Here is a 17,867-nt window from a genome sequence, read left to right on the forward strand (position 1 = left end):
AGACACACATACATACACATGCACACACATGCACACATACACAGGAGGGCATCACTGCGAAGAGTTATGTTCCGCTAACATCACAAGAGAAGATAAAGTGATGCTTTCTGCGTCCTTCTTTGTTGTCAGGGTGACCCATCCTGGCTGCATAGCATCACGCAGGAGGAAGCCAGTGCTAATGCAGGCTTGCCTGGCACCCTGATTTCCAGCCAGAGTTGATGAGGACTGCATGCAAGAAAGACTAATCCAGACTGTGTACTTAGCGAGCACGATTATTTAGGAAAATAAGAAGCAGCCATCAGATGACCAAAATTAAACTGTCATTCTCCCAGGCTCCACCTGCACCCAGACTGCAGTCGCAAGGATTCTCCACTCGATGGCTGGTTGTGTCACTGCTAGTCGACAGCTGTCCCGCATCCAGAGAGGACTGGGATTGATTTAGGTCAGTGAGTCTGGTTTCTCCTTTAAACCGTGTTCTAAACTGAGGAGTGGGGATCTGCGCCAGCCCCCGTGACCAGCCTTACGTGGGAGCTGGAGAGTCCCACAGCGTCAGTGCGGTAAGTCGCCCAGGCCCCAGCCAGACAAACCATGGCAAGCATCCTCTCCTCTGTCCTAGCCTTTACTCCTGCAGGTAGAGCAGCGTGGTGTCCGAAGCCCCCAAACTGCACACACGCATGGTGGGAGACCAGCCGTACCCCATCAGAGGCAGTTTGGTGACCAGGCTTGGAGCAGTACCTGCTCAGCTGAATATGCATGCTAGAAGCCACCGTAAACAGCCAGACTGCATCTCAGCTCCTGGCTAAATAAAGGTAAATATTCCTCACTTGAGAAATGTTAAGTAGTAGCAGAAAAAGAAAACTTTAGAACTCTGTTGCTTTGTGCCTATTTGTATGCCTCTGCTGTGCTGCATTGCGACTAGGAAGCGGCAGAAGCCGGGGCTGGCATTTGCAGCATTGCAGAAAAGCAGCAGCTATGACAAGGCAGTCAGCTGACTCGCAGGGTGTTATCATTCAATGTCCTCTGCAGAAACAGCCAGCGTCTAAGGGGCAATCAGGCAACGACCTTGACTGGAAAGGTGACTGCAGGAGGGGACCCTTGCTAGGTGCGCACCTGGCAGGAGCTTCTTGACACTGTTTTCCTCTCAGGCAGATTGATCCTGCAGCCTTCAGAACTTAACTGTTTCTGTTCTGCTTGCTAAGCCGGCAGGTCATTCTTGGGGCCAGCATTTCAGTGCAGAAACAGGTTAAAAACATCACTGCCCCTATCGTTTGGATTTGTTTCAGAGTCACAAAAATAATTGAGGGATAATTCTTGCCCATGTTTTGCTTTTAAAAGCACACCTTGAAAAAAAACTACAGGCATGTTGAAATTGCCTTCAGCTACTGGTGTGTTGTAATAATCTAGTAAATTGTACCTAACGAAATGGTAAGAGCAATTGGAAAAGCTAGAAGGTAAATTAGTCTGGCAGTGGCCTTAAATCACGGTCCGTTGCCAGAATGCAGGGTGCATGCTGCGGTGGAAGGCGATCCGTGCATCCCAATTAATCTGACAATGGAGCAGAAGCCGTGGATAGTATTATTGCAGTAGTTTGAGGAATTGCTAAAATAAGAAAGCAGTCATTACCAAGCATTTGTTTAATGACTGTAATCATACTGAATTAATTTAACTTGCTGCAATGTTTAACAGAAAGTCGATTATAAATTTGTGCTAAAAGAATAACTATACCAGTATTTGCATAGCACCTTTCTCTAAAGAACACCCTGTAAAGATAGCCTCCTTGTCTGGATATTCACAGAGTGCTCAGAATGTGCTAAGTACTCTATGGAATGATCCAGGGCTGGCTTCTCTAAGTGTCTAGAACCAGTGTGACATATATGTACTGCATGAAGAGTACACAGAAGATTATCACATCATATGTGTACCACTCCTTTTAAGGGGTTTGTAGTGATTTTATTTTTGCATGTCTCTTAGAAATTTGATTTTTGTTTGCTTTTCATTTGGTCCTCTTGACATAAATCTCACTTGAAAGAAGAATTTCCAGGTAGCACACAGAGGTCAAAACTAGATGAAGGAGCATTATGCATGTATTCATAGAATTACAGATGGGTTTAAGTGACATTTACGTGAGGGATGGATGCCACGTCAAGGGCAAGCTGCACGAGTGCTGGGAAGCTGTACTTGGAGAGAGTGGGAGGTAGACGTCTCTTCCCGAGCCCTTCCCAGCTCTCACTGATAGATTCTAGGAGGCTCAGGAACCTGCCTTGCTGACTCCTTTCAAAACTTAGCAGGAAATGAGCCCTGGCTGATAATCCAGGAAGCTTTAGTGTAACTCCTTGGGGACATTTATATTGGGGAAGAAAATTAAGCTTCGGGGAAAAGGTGTAGCTATCTAACTGGAATTTCAAGCACCAAGTCTCCAGGTAGGAAACCATTTCTGAAGGTGGAGGAGTTCCACTGGGCTTCTGCTCCATCGTATGCAGCTCCCATTCCTGGGTGCCGGCCTCCCAGTGCTGGCCAGAAGTCTAGTGTCCATGTGCACCATGCATGTTGGTGGCCAGTTGGTCCGGGGGATGGCAGATACCCTGACCTCTCTCCCACCTTGGGGGAATCCCAGCTTTGCTTTATGATTTTTGGAGCTCCTCGCTTACCAACAAATGGCCCACGCACTGTTATTTTTAAAAAGTTCTCAAATGATAAATTCTGTCACCTACTCAGCATTGAGAACTACGGATTACGTATGTGAATTTTTGGGAAATCCAAGCACACTAAATATGTCATAGTTGAAGACAAGGATGTAGAAATGAAAGTGTGGCCTTAAATTTACCTACTTCTATCTTTTTTTTTTTTTTTTTTTTGGTACCGGGAATCAAACTCACAACCTCACACTTGGCAGGCAGGCAGGTGCTGTGCCACTCAGCTACATCCCCAGCCCTACCTACTTTTATCTTTACTGTTAAAATTCTGTGCAAATCAATCAAAAGGATAATTTTTTGGAGAAAATCTATAGCTATAATATACCCACAAGTCTTGTCGATGAAGGCACATGTGCCATTCCTTTCCACAGCTCCTTGTACCTTTCTCTCATACAGCAAAGAATGACCACTTAATGTCCTCTGTGAGGGCAAATGCACAGGGACATGATCCCCCCCCCCATATACTGGAGATTGAATCCAAGACCTTTGCTGGGTTTTTTTGAGGCAGGGTCTTGCTAAGTGCTCAGACTGAGATAGAAGTTGCAATCTTCCTGCCTCAGCCTCCTAGAGTGATGGAATTATACACACGTACCTCTACACTTGGCTAATACATTCATCTTGATGTTTCATATCCTTCACTCTGCTAGTAGCCCCTCCTAATTCATGACAGGAATGAGGGACTGTTAATTGCTCCTCCTCTTTCTTATGAAAGACAGCTCTGAGACCTCCATGATTCCAACATAAGAACATGAAGCTTTTCTTTCATTGCAGGTTGTCCTGAAATCACATGCTCCCAAGGACTGAGGAATGCTAATTCTCAACTGCAAATATTGATCAACAGACTATATAGCAAAGAATAAGCAAAAAAAAAAAAGGGGGGGTGGGAAAATGGACAAAACTCTTGATCAAAGAAAGTCAATCGAAATCCTATATGGTTAATATATTTCAGTTAATTTGTTCAGAAGATTAAGGTACATCTTTTATTTTTCTTTTGCATTTTGGAAAGAGAATCCAGTAATAATGTGGCTTTTAATGCCTGTTTGAATCTTAAATGTCTCCCAGTTTTTTTTGTTTTGTTTTTTTTTTTTTTTTCTGTGTTAGGAATCAAACTCAGGACCTCGTGCCCACCAGGGAGGCACGTATGCCACTAAGCTATATCCCTGGCCTTGTCTTCCAATTCTTGTTTACAGGGGAGGTCCACACCCACCCTGATGGCACCATTGGATTGGGATAGGGTGAAACATTTAGGGAGTGGCCCTAGTAGCAGAGAGTGACATCACTGGGGGCATGTCCTTGTAGGGAATACTGGGAATTAGGTCCCTTTCTCTCATCCTTGCTTCCTAGCTGCTATGATGGGAGTAGCTTGTTCTACCATGTGTGCTGCCCGGGCATAGGCTCAAAGTGACAGAGGCAGGTGACCATGAACTGATACTTCTAAAACCGTAAGCCAACATAAATCTTTCCTCCTTTCAGGTTATTAATCTTGGGTATTTGTCACAGCTATGGAACACCAACACAGTGCCAGTGCTAGAAACCTCTGTTTAGTTCAGATCAGGGGAAACTTTTTCTTCCCAGCCCTCTGAACTCTGCAATCTGATTTTTTTTTAAGCCCGCATACCCTGTGGCAGTCTTGTATAATCTGTAGCTCACTTCTCAAGAATATTTTTCTATGTAGATGTGGTGAAAAAAATGGGAAATTAATCATATTAAATGTCTTACTTAAGAACCTTCACCTTAGAAAAAGCAAAAATACTTCCAAGATGAAATTGCAAAGTGAGTTTGGTTGTGTCTGCCGAGGATTACCTGGTAAAGAAGCAAGTTCAAGGAGAAGCTAGATAAGATAAGGGGGTAGGGAGGGGAACAGAAAAAATTTATTGAATCTGATTTCTTAAAGTGGCCCTGGTGGGGACCAGCAGATTCCCCTATTCATGTTTTTTAAAAACACTGTATTTTCCACACTGATTAATTCACGTGGTGTAGATACTTCTGACGGTCCTTGAAGGCAGGCAAATGAAGGGAATTGAATCTTTCAGCTTATACAGGTTTGGGAGGAATTGAAACTCAAACAAATTTGAATTTTGTTGCAGTATTTTCTAAGTGGCCAGGAAGTCTAGCACCCAAGTCTTCTAAACCCCAATCAGGTACATATTTATAGTCACTGATGTGCTGGAGCCAGCTGATGATATTAATATTCTCTAATATTCAGGAATTTTACTCAGTACTAAACCATTAGCAGCTTGAAGTCAACCATACAGAAGAATTTACACCACAGACACTGGCAAACTTTCCAGGTGTAGTGGCACACTGCTATAATCCTAGCACTTGGGAGGCGGAGGCAGGAGGATTGTTAGAAGTTCGAGACCAGCCTGGGCTACAAAGTGAACTGAAGACCAGCCTGAATTGCACAGTGAGGCCCTGTCTCAAAAAAAAAAAAAAAAAAAAAAAAGAAAGAAAGAAAGAAAAGAAAAGAAAAAAAGAGAAAAAGAAATTGGCAAACTGTAAATCAGGGGTGTTGCTTTTCTCAAAACAGCAGCTTTACATGTTGTAATATAGTTAATTATGTCAATTTGCCTCGTGTACTAATTCGCCTTTATTTGGATCCTATTATCCAAAATGCTGAAATGGGTTAGTGTGAAGCTCTAAGGTCAAAAGGCCTGTTTTTGGTTCCTGCCTATGCCACTGATTATGTGTGTGATTTGAGGCAAGGTAATTTACCTCTCTGGTATTCAACTTCCTCTATGTCAGACAGGACTAAAACACTGGTGCCATTTAGTTTATTACACGTGTGACAGGAATTGGTGCATGTAAACTACTTAGCTTGGATCCTCACAAATATGAGATCCCACTGGCTGTGTTAGGCATGATTACTTTCCTCTTTCTCTTCTTCTTAATCCTCCTCCTTTTTCTTATTCATCTGTTCAGAAGGGCAGATTGACATTATTTGTGCTGACATTAAGGGAAAACATTGTTGGGAGAGTATAAGCAACAACAACACAAAAGGAAATAAAACACCATATACAAACTACTTGAATTCTAGATCATAAAAATGTGGTTCCTAACTTTTCTGTGTTATAGAGATTTGATATGTTGTTGTTATTTTTTGTATAAATTCTGTATAAATTTTTTGTATAAATAAGAGAACAACAATTCAAGATGGTAATTATTTGATGGATATAATTTCAGCATGATTTTAGAGAAACCAGATTTTTTTTTTTGGTACTGGGGATCAAACTCATGACCTCACTCTGGGCCAGGCAGACGCTTACACCACTGAGCTAAATCCCCAGCCCCTTAATCCCCAGCCCCAACCAGATTAAAACTATATATTGTCAGATTTCCATTCTGCATTTCAAATCAGGCAACTTTGGGCCAAAGATATTAGGGACAAAATTACTTCTACACTGAGCACATACAGACTTTTTTCACATCATTACTCTATAAATAATACATATTTCAACTATTTACATGGAATTTACATTTTATTAGGCATTATAAGTATTGTAAGCATGACTTAAAAGCTAGAGAGTATATACTTCAGTTATATGCAAACACATTGTCCATACCCCAAAATGCCATCAAGTGTAACAGTAGAAGCTCTTTGTGACCAAGAGATATCAGCTTCCAAACTCCTGCAGAAAATAATTGTTTGAAATCAAATGCCAATTCTGTGTAATCACAGAACTTCAAAAACAATAAAAACATTGGCCATTTACCAAGTGATATCAATATAGTCTAAATTTTCTCCAATCATAAATGGAATAATATTGTCTTAATTACTTTTCTCTCATTGCTGAGACAAAATACCCAACAATCAAAATTAAGGAAGGAAAGGTTCATTTAGCTCACAGTTTGTGGAGGTTTCAGTCCATAATAAGCTGGCTCCATGACAGGGTAGCATGGCACATGGACAATACTTCAAGGAGGCAGAAAATAACAAAAGCAGCGAGAGCAAAAAGGGGGAAGAACAAGCCTCTTCTCCTCTTTTATATTGTAATCAGGCTACAACACATCCCAAAGACAGGTATAGCACTCACATCCTTTCTGTGCCCTCTTCTTGCACAGGCTGAGGATGTTTACAAAGTGATGACCCTGGCTCCCTGAGTCACATAGTTAAATGTCTAAACTTTTCAAGTTGACATAATGTATCATTGATAACAACCTACCCTTGTCAACTTGGCAACCAGACATATTTCTTTAAACTAGTTTCCAGATACAAAGATATGCATATTCTTAACATTTCAGAACTTGAACATTATAACATATATTTAACAATCCTTAAGAACCAATGCTAAGTCTATCAACATTATATTACATTAGAACCATAACATTTCACTCCTGGCCCCCCTCCCAAAGACTCATGCACATCCCTTTATGCACTTAGTCCATCTGGAAGACTTCTACGTGCAAAAGGCACTTAGTCCATCTGGAAGAGTTGTCAAAGTCCTAATAGTTTTAGCATTGCTAAAAGGTCTAAGTTCCAAGTCTCCTCTGAGCTGTAAGGCAAACTCTTAGCTGCAAGCCCTTGTACAAATGAAAAGTTAAACACTTCAGCATTCAATGGCACAAGATAAACATTTTCATTACAAACATTACAAACACAGGAATTCAAAGGATTTGGAACAAAACAAATCCAAAATCCAGCAGGGAAAAGTTAAGTCCTATAGTTCCATGTGCAGCATCTAAAGCAATTTATGAGCTCCAAAGAACTTGCATGGCTCCCTGTCTATAGCACTTCTGGTGGTTATAGCTCCCACAGCTTCTCTCTTAGGCCAGCTTTGCTCCCTCCTTGCAGCTTTCTTAGATGACCCACAGTCCTGGCTTTTCCAAACTTCTGGAATCTTAAATGCACCTTCAGTTTCACACTCACAGCTTTACCCACTGCCATCTCAGGGGCACGTTGCCTGGCCTCTCAGATCTTCTGAAATTGAGTAGAAGCATTTTTAACATCATAACGTTTGCATTCTACATGTACCTAAAACCAGCACCACGTGGATGATGTCATAATTTGCTACTGGCTGGAGCAGTAGCCAGGCTTCCTTCTCTCTTGGCTTTAGGGGTTGAGTGCCTGGATTGCTGGGCACTCTGAATCTAATTCTGAGTAACAAATTCTCTGTGCTGCCACCATTCTGGAACATGGTGCTCTGTGGTTTTCTCTTTAAAGCAAAGTCTTTCACTTTTGCAGTTTTGAGCCTGCAACGGGTGGAGTCTTGCTGCTTCTTGTGATGCTCTCAGGCCATTTTTTTATTCTTCTAATCCTCATCTGCAGTTGGGATCTCCTCAGCTCTATCTTTGTAATCCACAGCTTTCCTGGAGTTTCCTTTCTGGCCAAACTCACAATCTTTTAAATCATCTTTTTGGGCTCTCTGCTCTTGATTTTCAACATAAATCTGGCCAAAAATCCCCAACTGTAGCCAGGTCACCACCTCAACATTCAACTGCCTTGAAATTTCTCCTGTCAGATTAATTAGTCCACTGCCCTTAATCTTAGTCTCAAGAAGTTTCTGAACATGAGCAAAATGCAGACAACCTTCTGCCAACCATAACATACATCATCTGGAGACCAGCACCCAATGCAGTCCTTTCCAGTAGAAACCTCCCAAGCCTGGTCTTTACTTGGCAGGATTTCTATCAGCCTTCTGTTCTTCTGAGCTCTGACCAGAATCTCCTATACAGAACAGCCTAAGGCTTGCCAGCACTACTCTTTCAGGAAACGTTTCAGAACCTTTCTAAACTCTTCTCACAAGCTATTCCCAAAGGTTCTTATACCACATGGTCTGGTACAGTCATAGCAACAGCCCCACTCCACTAGTACCAAATTCTGTCTTGGTTACTTTTCTCTCATTGCTGAGACAGAATACCTAACACCCAAAATTAAGGAAGGAAAAGTTTGTTTAGCTCACAGTTTGTGGGGATTTCAGTCCCTAATAAGCTGGTTCCAAGGCAGGTGGCATGGCATAGGGACAATACTTTGAGGAGGCAAAAAACAAAAAAGGGGGAAAAAAAAACCCGAGCCTCTTCTCCTCCCTTATATTGTAAGCAGGCTACCATCCCCCACCCCAAGGCAGGTATAGCACTTAGACCACCTCTATGCTGTCCTCTTCACAGGCTGAGGATGTTTACAAAGTGAGGACCCTGGATCCTTGCTGAGTCTCTTAAACTTCTAAACTTCTCAAATTGACACCATGTATCAACCGTTATAAATACATATACAGGAATTTCTTTTTTTTCTTGTCTTAAATAATTGATGTATGTTTGACAAATAAAAAGTGTGTACATTTGAGTTGTACAGAATGCTTTGATATACATTATGAAACAATGATTATAGCCAACCATCATCTCCTATTGCTACCATTCATAGGGTTTTCTGTAACCAGAATTCCAAGTGCTTTGCATATAACAACTAATTTGATTCCTGCAGTAATTCTACTTGGAAGGCATGTTTTTTTTATTATTCCCATAAGAACTCCATTAGTTAGGCACTATTATACCCCTTTCACAAAAAGAACAAAAACGTAAAGAAGTGGACATTTCCTAAATCACACATTTGGTGACTTAGGTAAATAGATTCAAACTCAGATTTGCCTTCTCTGGATTCACATCCAGATCTTGTTCCCTTCACCTTTAATATTCAAATATGGTCACCCTAAATGGGTTGGAAGAACCTAGAGAAGGGGGCTGGAGGTTTAGCTCAGTGGCATAAGCGCCTGCCTTGTAAGCAGGCAGTCATGAGTTCGATCCCCGGTACAAAAAAAAAAAAAAAATAGTTATTGGGAAAGTGTGTGCATTCATTATTTTGCTTCTGTAATGATATTTGACTTCAGTGATGTGCCAGTAATGTGGATATCTGGGCTGGGGCAGAGCCTGGCTTGTAGCATTTGCCCATGTCCGTAGTGTAAATATTCTACTATGGCAAATTTCAAGATTCCAACCATCTGATAAATTGCTGCACATGAAATAATTATCTCTTGTAAAGTTAGATTCAGCAAACCATGGTTTGGACCAAAGTAACAGATAATTCTGTACTTTCTGGAAATCATATTGTTTTCTACCAAAAGGAGGGATCAGAAATATGGCAAATGGTTAGATTTAAAATTTTATTATAACTACATGTTCAGTAAAAGACACATTGACATTAGCCCCCCTCAAAATACTTCCCTTTACTTCAAATACACATACCCCTCCTTCTTGCTGTTTTCTGAACTGTATATGGTGACCCTATTTCATGAGTGCCTTTCTGAGGTCTGATAAATGCGATGAATCCTGCTGTGGCGTGCCATCCAAAGGAAACACAGGCTTGTAAAACTGTCATGGTGTGTTCTCATCTACCTTTTCACCAGTTCTGGCAACATGAGACTTCTGGCTCTTCCTCAAACTCAAAATGACCATGAAAAGCAAATTGATTCAGGACATCAAAGCAACCACAACAGTGCAACTAAAGACACAGAAGAGGCCTTTCAGAACTGCTTCTGATGATGGGATGAATGTGTTCAAAGGGAAAGAGCATTATGAGGGGTCTGAATATCAATGGGTCCTTTACTGTAATAATTGTTTTTATTTAAACACATACAATATTTTTCAATCACATCATGTACATAGATAGTTGGCCCTCGTGAGTAGATGTGAGTTTCAAAGCCACAGATTCAATTAACTGCAGATCAAAAATATTTTTAAAATGTTATCTGTACTAACCATGTACAGACTTTTTTTCCACAATTCATTGCAAGCAATCTAACAACTCCTTAAATAGTATATTCATCTAGATGTGACAGGGGTGTCCATTCTGTGGCCCACCATTTTTTTGTAATTTTTTCCTGAGTAAAAAGAAATAGTCTTGAGCTGCATATAAAACAGATAATTACATATACAAGTAGCAAAACTTTCTTTTTAAAATTTTTACTATAGTGTTAAAAAAAAATAGTACAAAAAAACCTGTAAGCCACGGGTTGGACATGCCTGAGATACTGCAGGTTATATGCAAATATTTTATTATGTCATTTATATAAAGAATTGGACCCGTGTAAGGATTCCTGGATCCAGCCCCCTATGAATACCAAGGAACAATGACACATTCAAGGCAGGCTTTGTATTAGGGTCCTCCCAAGTTTAAAGGCCTTCAGTAGTCCCTGTATCTTTTTCTGTAGTGACTCCCAAACTTTATACTTCTACTTTTTGTATGTAGTGACAATGATTTTACATTTGCTGTTGTGATTTTAGAAGACAGTTGACACATCTATATATCCCTTGACCATCTAAGAAATCTAACAATTATGGGTTGCTTTTTAAGTGAAATGGCCCTGGGTTGACTGAGTAGGAGGTTTCGTCAGCCTGGAACTTACATGTTTATATGTGCACATGCACGCACATATACACACTCATTATCAGTTGCAAACCCTGTATAAGCCAAAAGCATGTACAAACACCTGATGCTTATCCACTGAGGTACGTACCTGGTCCTAAGGACTTTCCCGTATTGTAGCTCTATGTACAATATTTTGAGACCCCAACTGTAATGAAAGGCAACCTATAGTACATGGTCACCATGAGGTCACAATATAAATTCAAATTTAGCAAATTAAATGGCAATTACTCTTTGAGAAACTATGTAACTCTAAGGACAATCACCATGTTCTATGTTATTTATTTATTTACTTATTTTTGGTACCTGGGTTCAAATTCACCAGGCACTTGTGCCACTGAGCTAAATCCCCGGCCCTCTATGTAATTTTTTTTTTAGACATTTGGGAGGTGCTAATTTGTGAAGCACATATAACCAAATGAGTAATTACACAGCAAGGGGGCTGAAAAGTAATTGCAAAATAATTGCATGCTATTTGATCCATCCATGAAAACGTGTTCAATAGACTAGTCCCCTAAATGATTTCTTTTACCTATGGAACACGTTCAAGCTATTCTTTTTCCTTAGATCTGTTTAACACTAAGTCAAACCTGATTTGATAAAATATACTAAAGTGTAGGCTGTGGTGTAGGTTAAAGAATTAGCCAAGCAGCTTGTTTTTCTCTACATTCTGTAAATGTGATTAACTTTTAAAAGTTGATCATTACATGCATTGTCTTTGGAAAAATACACAGTAGTGTAGGATTTTTTTGTTCGTTTAATGTAGGGCTCTTTGTAACATCTGCTTGTGTTCTCCTGGTTCTCTCTCTCTCTCTCTCTCTCTCTGTCTCTCTCACCTCCTTCCTTCCCCCACTTTTTACAGTCCCCCATCCTCCCTTTCTTTCTCTTTCCTTCTCCCTATCCCTCCTTTTTCTCTCTTTCCTGCTTACTTCATTTCAAGAATAGAAACTAATGGAGAGCCAGAGATAAAACTAAGTAAGTGTATGTATGTGTGCAGTGCTGGAGAGAGACCCTTGAGCCAGGCAACAGCACACATTGGACAAATCACTTCCCATCCCTATGGCAGGCTTATAAATTTCAAACTAGGACTGACTTTTGCAAGTAAAACGCACAAATGCATAATTCATGTGAATGCACTTTTAAAAGTATCAAAGTGCTACTTTAAAATACAAGCACTAATATAATAGTGGCTACTCCTTAATATTTCAAGAAAGGATTCCTTTAAAGTGATCTACGTGTACCACTGTCTCACACCTTCCATCCTCACAACCACGGGACCCTCCCTCTCTCTGCTTTCATCCTCTCTGCAACAATTTCTTATTCTAATCCTGCTTAGCCAACGGTCAAGTGCCAAAAACTGCAAAAAGATAAGTATCTGGTAGAAAAATCGTTATTTTCCTCTTAACAAGATATTGAGTTAATCTCTGTTTCACTTCCATCTTTAGGGTTATCATTGAAGGATATAGCATAATCACGGCATACAGAATTGGCCTAAGGATTAAAACCAGCAAGAACTAGACCTTTCCAACACCCCCTGTGCTTTTGCTATACCTTGGATGGTGACGATACGAAGCATAATTATATCTGCAAGTGATACTCGAGGTTTTCCAGCTGTTTGTGAAGTTATCTACTGTGCTTCCAAAGTGTTTTGCCAGGGTGACTCCAAGTGTGGTCACCCTGGTCACCCAGGACATGGTGTGACCGTGGAGAATGACGGTCCTAGTGCAGACACAGGCTGACACTGCATTTCCTTCACTTGGATCTTTCCTGTCACTGAAGTTTATGCCTTTGATAATTCAAAATGGAACCAGCCACTTTTCATTCACTTTATCACTCAACACACCAGTGTTTCCATGATAAGTTAAGTATTGTTACAACCTCAAAAATGATTGCCTGACTATAAAACAGCAGAAGTAGTCAGCCTCCTTGTGTTAAGAATACTATAATGAGAAAACCAGGAGAGAGCCAATAAAACCATGCAGAGTTTGGGTTCACAGGCTGATAGTAAATTAAAAGTTATATCGATTTAGTAGAAGAACACATTTGTGAAGACTAGACTTCTTAACAGATTTATGAATGCCTTCCAGATGCACATCAGATAAATGAGCAGCCCTTAAGATACAAGCATTCAGTTTTGTAAACTTCTTTGACTTGTAAATATAGATGCTACTGAAGAGGGACTTGTAAATACAAATACATTTAAAACTTAAGTTTTAATTAAGTAGGGTATGGATAGCAGGTAAAAAGGTGAAGGCAATTTATGTTAAATATTCTTTTAAGAAGGGCGATTAACAAGTTCTCATTAGAAATGGTTTTTAAAGCCCACATTTCCATGAGTGAGGCCTTCTGGTGTTATTTATTTAAGATGGAAACTTTCTGAATACTTTAAGTGGCCAAAGAATTCAGTTAGAAGTTGGAGATGTGGGAGATAGGAGGGCCACCTGATGGAATCTCAGACAAGACAGGAAAAGAGGCCAACAGCAAAGTGAGAAGTTGGCCTTGAGCCTCCTGTGCCCTCTGAGACAGAGGCAACAGTGGTACAGATGCAGGAGGGTGCTCATAGCTCCTGTCTGTCTGCAATGTTGCAAGCATACATTCATATGGAAAAGGCAGAGACTGCCATATTTCTAGGCATAGATACTCTGATACTTTTGTGTAGTCCAAGATTTAATAAGCTTTTTTAGTCAAAGATCACTTTTCCTTGGGAAATACTATAGCACAGGGGTGAATAAGGTTCAGACCTCAGCCTACCCACTTATTATCTGTAGATCTTTGGTCAAATTATTTAGAATATGTAGTTTGATCAGAAATAAAGTGAGGATAATAATAATGCATTCACCTCAGATGATTGCTCAGAGAATGACATGAGATAGCTAACGGTACATATTCAAGGAAATGTAAGTATCATTTCAAATGCTCATATTAGGCTTGTTGTAAATTAAGATTAATGAATGTTCTCATGGGTGTTATTCAGAGACATCTTCCTTATTCTACAATATAGATTTATCCTGAGAGATAAGACTGTAATTTAACTTCCTTGAGTTCTACTGTTTAGATTTATTATTCTATTCTCCTGAGGTCTTTGTGAGTTCTGAATTTATCATACAATGTATTTATTGTCCACTCCAACATATACTACCTGCAAGTCTCAAGAGTCCTGAGACAGCCCCAGCTAGTTGCATTCCTGACATCCATTTTTACCTTCTTTCTTAATGACAAAGCCTTACTTTGGTTCTAGTATAACAATAGACTCAGCTAAAGTGCTCTATCTCCCAGCAACACTTGCAGCTAGGAGTAGTCACGTGATACAGTTCTAGCCAATGTAGTAAAAGCAGAAGTTGCTGGCTATGCTTGCAGGCAAGTCTATTAAAGAGGCCAGACCTGTGAGATTGAAAACCAGATTCTAAGGATGCTAGAGAAGAAGGGAAAGTAGCATGATACATAATGCCTGTGGCAGTCCCTTTTCTGTGTGCCTCTACGATCCTTGTCATAAAGTTTAAAACAATTGTTTAATGTCAGCTCTGTCACCAGAGTTCTAGTACCTTCACCCAGTACAATTCCCCCTACTTGCTTTAGATACCATCTTTAGTAGCCTCAAAATATTTGGAGGCAGAAAAAAGAAACTTAAACAGAACAAAGATAACAATAAAACACCCTGGTATGTGATTATAACCATTCTCCAGATAATTGTTTTTGCATTAATATCTTACTTTATAAAAATAGACATGTCAAAAGGCAGTTTTAATCTGTGTCAGCCTTCCCTTGATCATTAGATCATATGGATTGACACACAGCCTTCCCTTATTCTGGATGGATGCCTCCAAGATAAATTTGTAAAACTAAAAGTACTCTTGCAAAAATCCTCTTTTACAGATAAGGAAACTGGGGCTCGGGTGCTTCATTGCATCTCAGGCAGCTATTTATAGAGCTGAGTCATCCTTATATTGTATTCTACTGCCCCACACTGAATAAGTCAGACAAGCCTTCCTTTTGTATTACATTTTCTCTTCAAGATCTCATTTTCTTTATCCCAAATTGTATCATTAACCTTTTGAGTAACCTTGGGCATTCGTGAAAGATTAAAGAAAATTTTTTTGCTCTTGTACTTTGCTCTGGTACTTTAGCTCTGAGTACATAAGTACCCTGCTCAGAGTCCCAGAAAAACAGAGGGAGTAGCAAAAGAACACTAACATGCTTTTGCAACTGTAGTAGCCACAGTGCCAAAAAGGAAACAGGCTGATAAAGGATCTAGATTCCCCCTTTGATCCAATCTCCAAACGGGTCAATTACCCTGACTCCCATTGTGGCGTTCTTGGTATGAATCTCAGTGTGAAAGACCCCGTCCTCTTTGGAAGTGAGAAACATTTGTAAACGTTTCTTACCACCCTGATGTAGGACATATTGGCATAAACATTTCCTTGATACTGAAAAACTGTCTCCAACTGCTGCAGCTGCTCCGTCCAGGACAGACACAGGGAGAGATTAGATATGGCATTTGCACCTGGCCAGTCATAAACTGCTCCTTGGTAGCATGCAAAGGTTAACAGGCCCAATTCCCTTTTCTCCTTAGACCCAGAATGTTGAAACATGAAAGAGAGCTGTAATTATTTATAAACAATAAAAGCTTCTGTGGCGTGTATCAAGTGAATGGATTTATTTGCCTACTCAAAGTGGAAGTAGATGTTTTCCTGGTTGTTGACAACTCTGGAGTTGTGATTAGGAGACATCGTATCTGCGAGGTTGGTGTAAATTTTGCTTCTGCCACAGTGAGGGGCACTCAGGTTGGAGTGTGGGTTGGCCTGCTTCTGAGTCACCTGAACCTTTGCAAACCAGGACCCGCTCTCTTTGAGACTTTGCCTTGGTACTTTCCAGGATATCTGCTTCTAGCTGGCCTCTTCTGTCCATGCTTCTGTCCCCGCCCTCCAGCAATCCTGAGGTGGGAGAGGTGTCTCTCGGCTTGAGAAATGAGGCGGCATTTGGCAAATTTCATTGAGTCCTCCTTAATCATGATTCAGTGGATTGTGGCTGGCTGAAACCACCATTAAAGTGAGTTTATAGAAATTTACAAGCAGCTGTCATCTGCTTAGCTACCCGGTGGTAATCTAAGAGAAAAAAAAAATGCAGACTCCATCTTAGCAGATCATGTGAATGAACTCTTGTTCTTCCCCTCATAAGCCCCTAGTGCTCTACCATTTTTTTTTTCTGGTACTAAGGACAGAACACAGGACTTGATGCACGCTAGTCAAGCTCTCTACTTCTGAGCTCCACAGGTTTGTTACCTGTAAGTTATATGAGCTTGATTGATTGTTAGAAGTGAGTAACTTCAAGCCAGGTGCATGCCTATAATCCTAGCACTCAGGAGGCTGAAGCAGGAGGATCGTAGCTAGCTCAAGGCCAGCTTGGGCTACAAAGTGGGTTCAAGGCCGGCCTGAACCATATAGTGAACTCTGTCTCAAAAAAAAAAACAAATAAAAAAAAAGAATTGAGTAATTTCTTAAGCCATGTGGAATTCAAAGGCACACAAGGAACTTTAGTTGAAATGGAAACTTAGAAACTTACTGTATTAGTGACACTTTCAAAATTCTCAAATATGAAGACCTAGTTTTTTATACAATAACAATAGTTTTATTTCAGTTTTTGTTGGTTTGGAACACCAACCAACAAGCAGTGTGTTTTCTATTTATTAATCATTTGATAGCTACCTGCACATGAAAAATAGTAACACATCTAAGATTTTATTTTGTCCTTGATAATACTTAATGTTAATATAGATTCCTCCTTTGTGTAACTCTAAAGGTTTTCAGGAGTTCAAAGCCCAAATTATAAATATCATTATATATTTGAAAGAGGCGATGACTCGTAGAAATGACTTAAAGGAAGGGTTATTAAAATCATTTTATAAAAATTTTCAGAATAAGATTCTTTGGTACACCATGTCCCACAGAACAAAAGAAGAGAAATAGAGAGACAGTACTTTTTTTTAATTTCCAGTAACATTTTTAGCTGTTATGCTTCTGCTATCTAGCCAACCTATAGCTAATGTATTTTTTAAAGAACCAGTGTAATTGGATAAAATTCCTAATCAGCTCAGATATTTTTTATCTTCTTGTAATGTGTAACCCTGAGCCAGTATAATCACTGCATTAGCAACAACGAACTACTCTTTAAAATCCCTATTTAGTACAAACTACATTAAGAAAAATACAGTGTATGATGAGCAATCTGATTTAATTTTTATGCAAGATTAACATATTAAGCTATTATCTCTAATTTTAAAATCAGGTTCTATTTAGGCCTGTAAAATAATATTCAAGTAATTGGATATGGATTAGAAGTTGTTTCTAGCTTCACTTTCCCTTTTGATTTAGGCAAGCAATAGTTCCTAGATGATTCTCCAATTCACATCCTAAAATGTAAAACAGAATTCCAGAGGAAATTATACTCTATTCCTCTCCAAAAAGTTGTGAGAAAGGGCACCCTATGTCATTTTCCAATAATTCTCAACTGTTTATATTTTCCTCTTGGAATCTGTTTTTCCCAGTGATATTATATCGGTTTACAATATAAAGACTTGATTTTTTTCGAGGGTGAAAACAAATGAGAGGATCGGCCTCCCACCTAAACCAAACTATCTCCTGGATAACCTTATCCATATAATAAACACCCGAACAATCAAAGATAAACGTCATGTGGGCAAGTCCAAGGCTATGCATCTCAAATACTCCAAGAAGTCCCCTGGTGCCTAGTAACAGTAACAATATATGGTGCCAGGGCAGGAAAGATACACATTTCCATCGGAGTTTATTCAAGTTAAATAG

General features: G+C 39.8%; 1 long non-coding RNA gene across 2 annotated transcripts; it reads left to right on the plus strand.

Moving 5' to 3' along the window:
- The first annotated feature begins 86 nt into the window (after positions 1-86).
- LOC134478514 (uncharacterized) lies at positions 87-15,688 on the plus strand. Of its 2 annotated transcripts, XR_010051181.1 has the most exons (3): positions 87-442; positions 617-809; positions 3,465-15,688. It is a non-coding gene; the product is annotated as an uncharacterized LOC134478514 (long non-coding RNA). The 2 variants fall into 2 exon arrangements; XR_010051180.1 differs by lacking the exon at positions 87-442 and having other exon boundaries at positions 568-809.
- Positions 15,689-17,867: the final 2,179 nt, after the last annotated feature.

Source organism: Cavia porcellus, unplaced genomic scaffold (assembly GCF_034190915.1).
Source record: "Cavia porcellus strain 051 isolate PalLab524CR breed Dunkin Hartley unplaced genomic scaffold, mCavPor4.1 scaffold_13, whole genome shotgun sequence".
In the NCBI taxonomy this organism is placed as follows: Eukaryota; Metazoa; Chordata; class Mammalia; order Rodentia; family Caviidae; genus Cavia; species Cavia porcellus.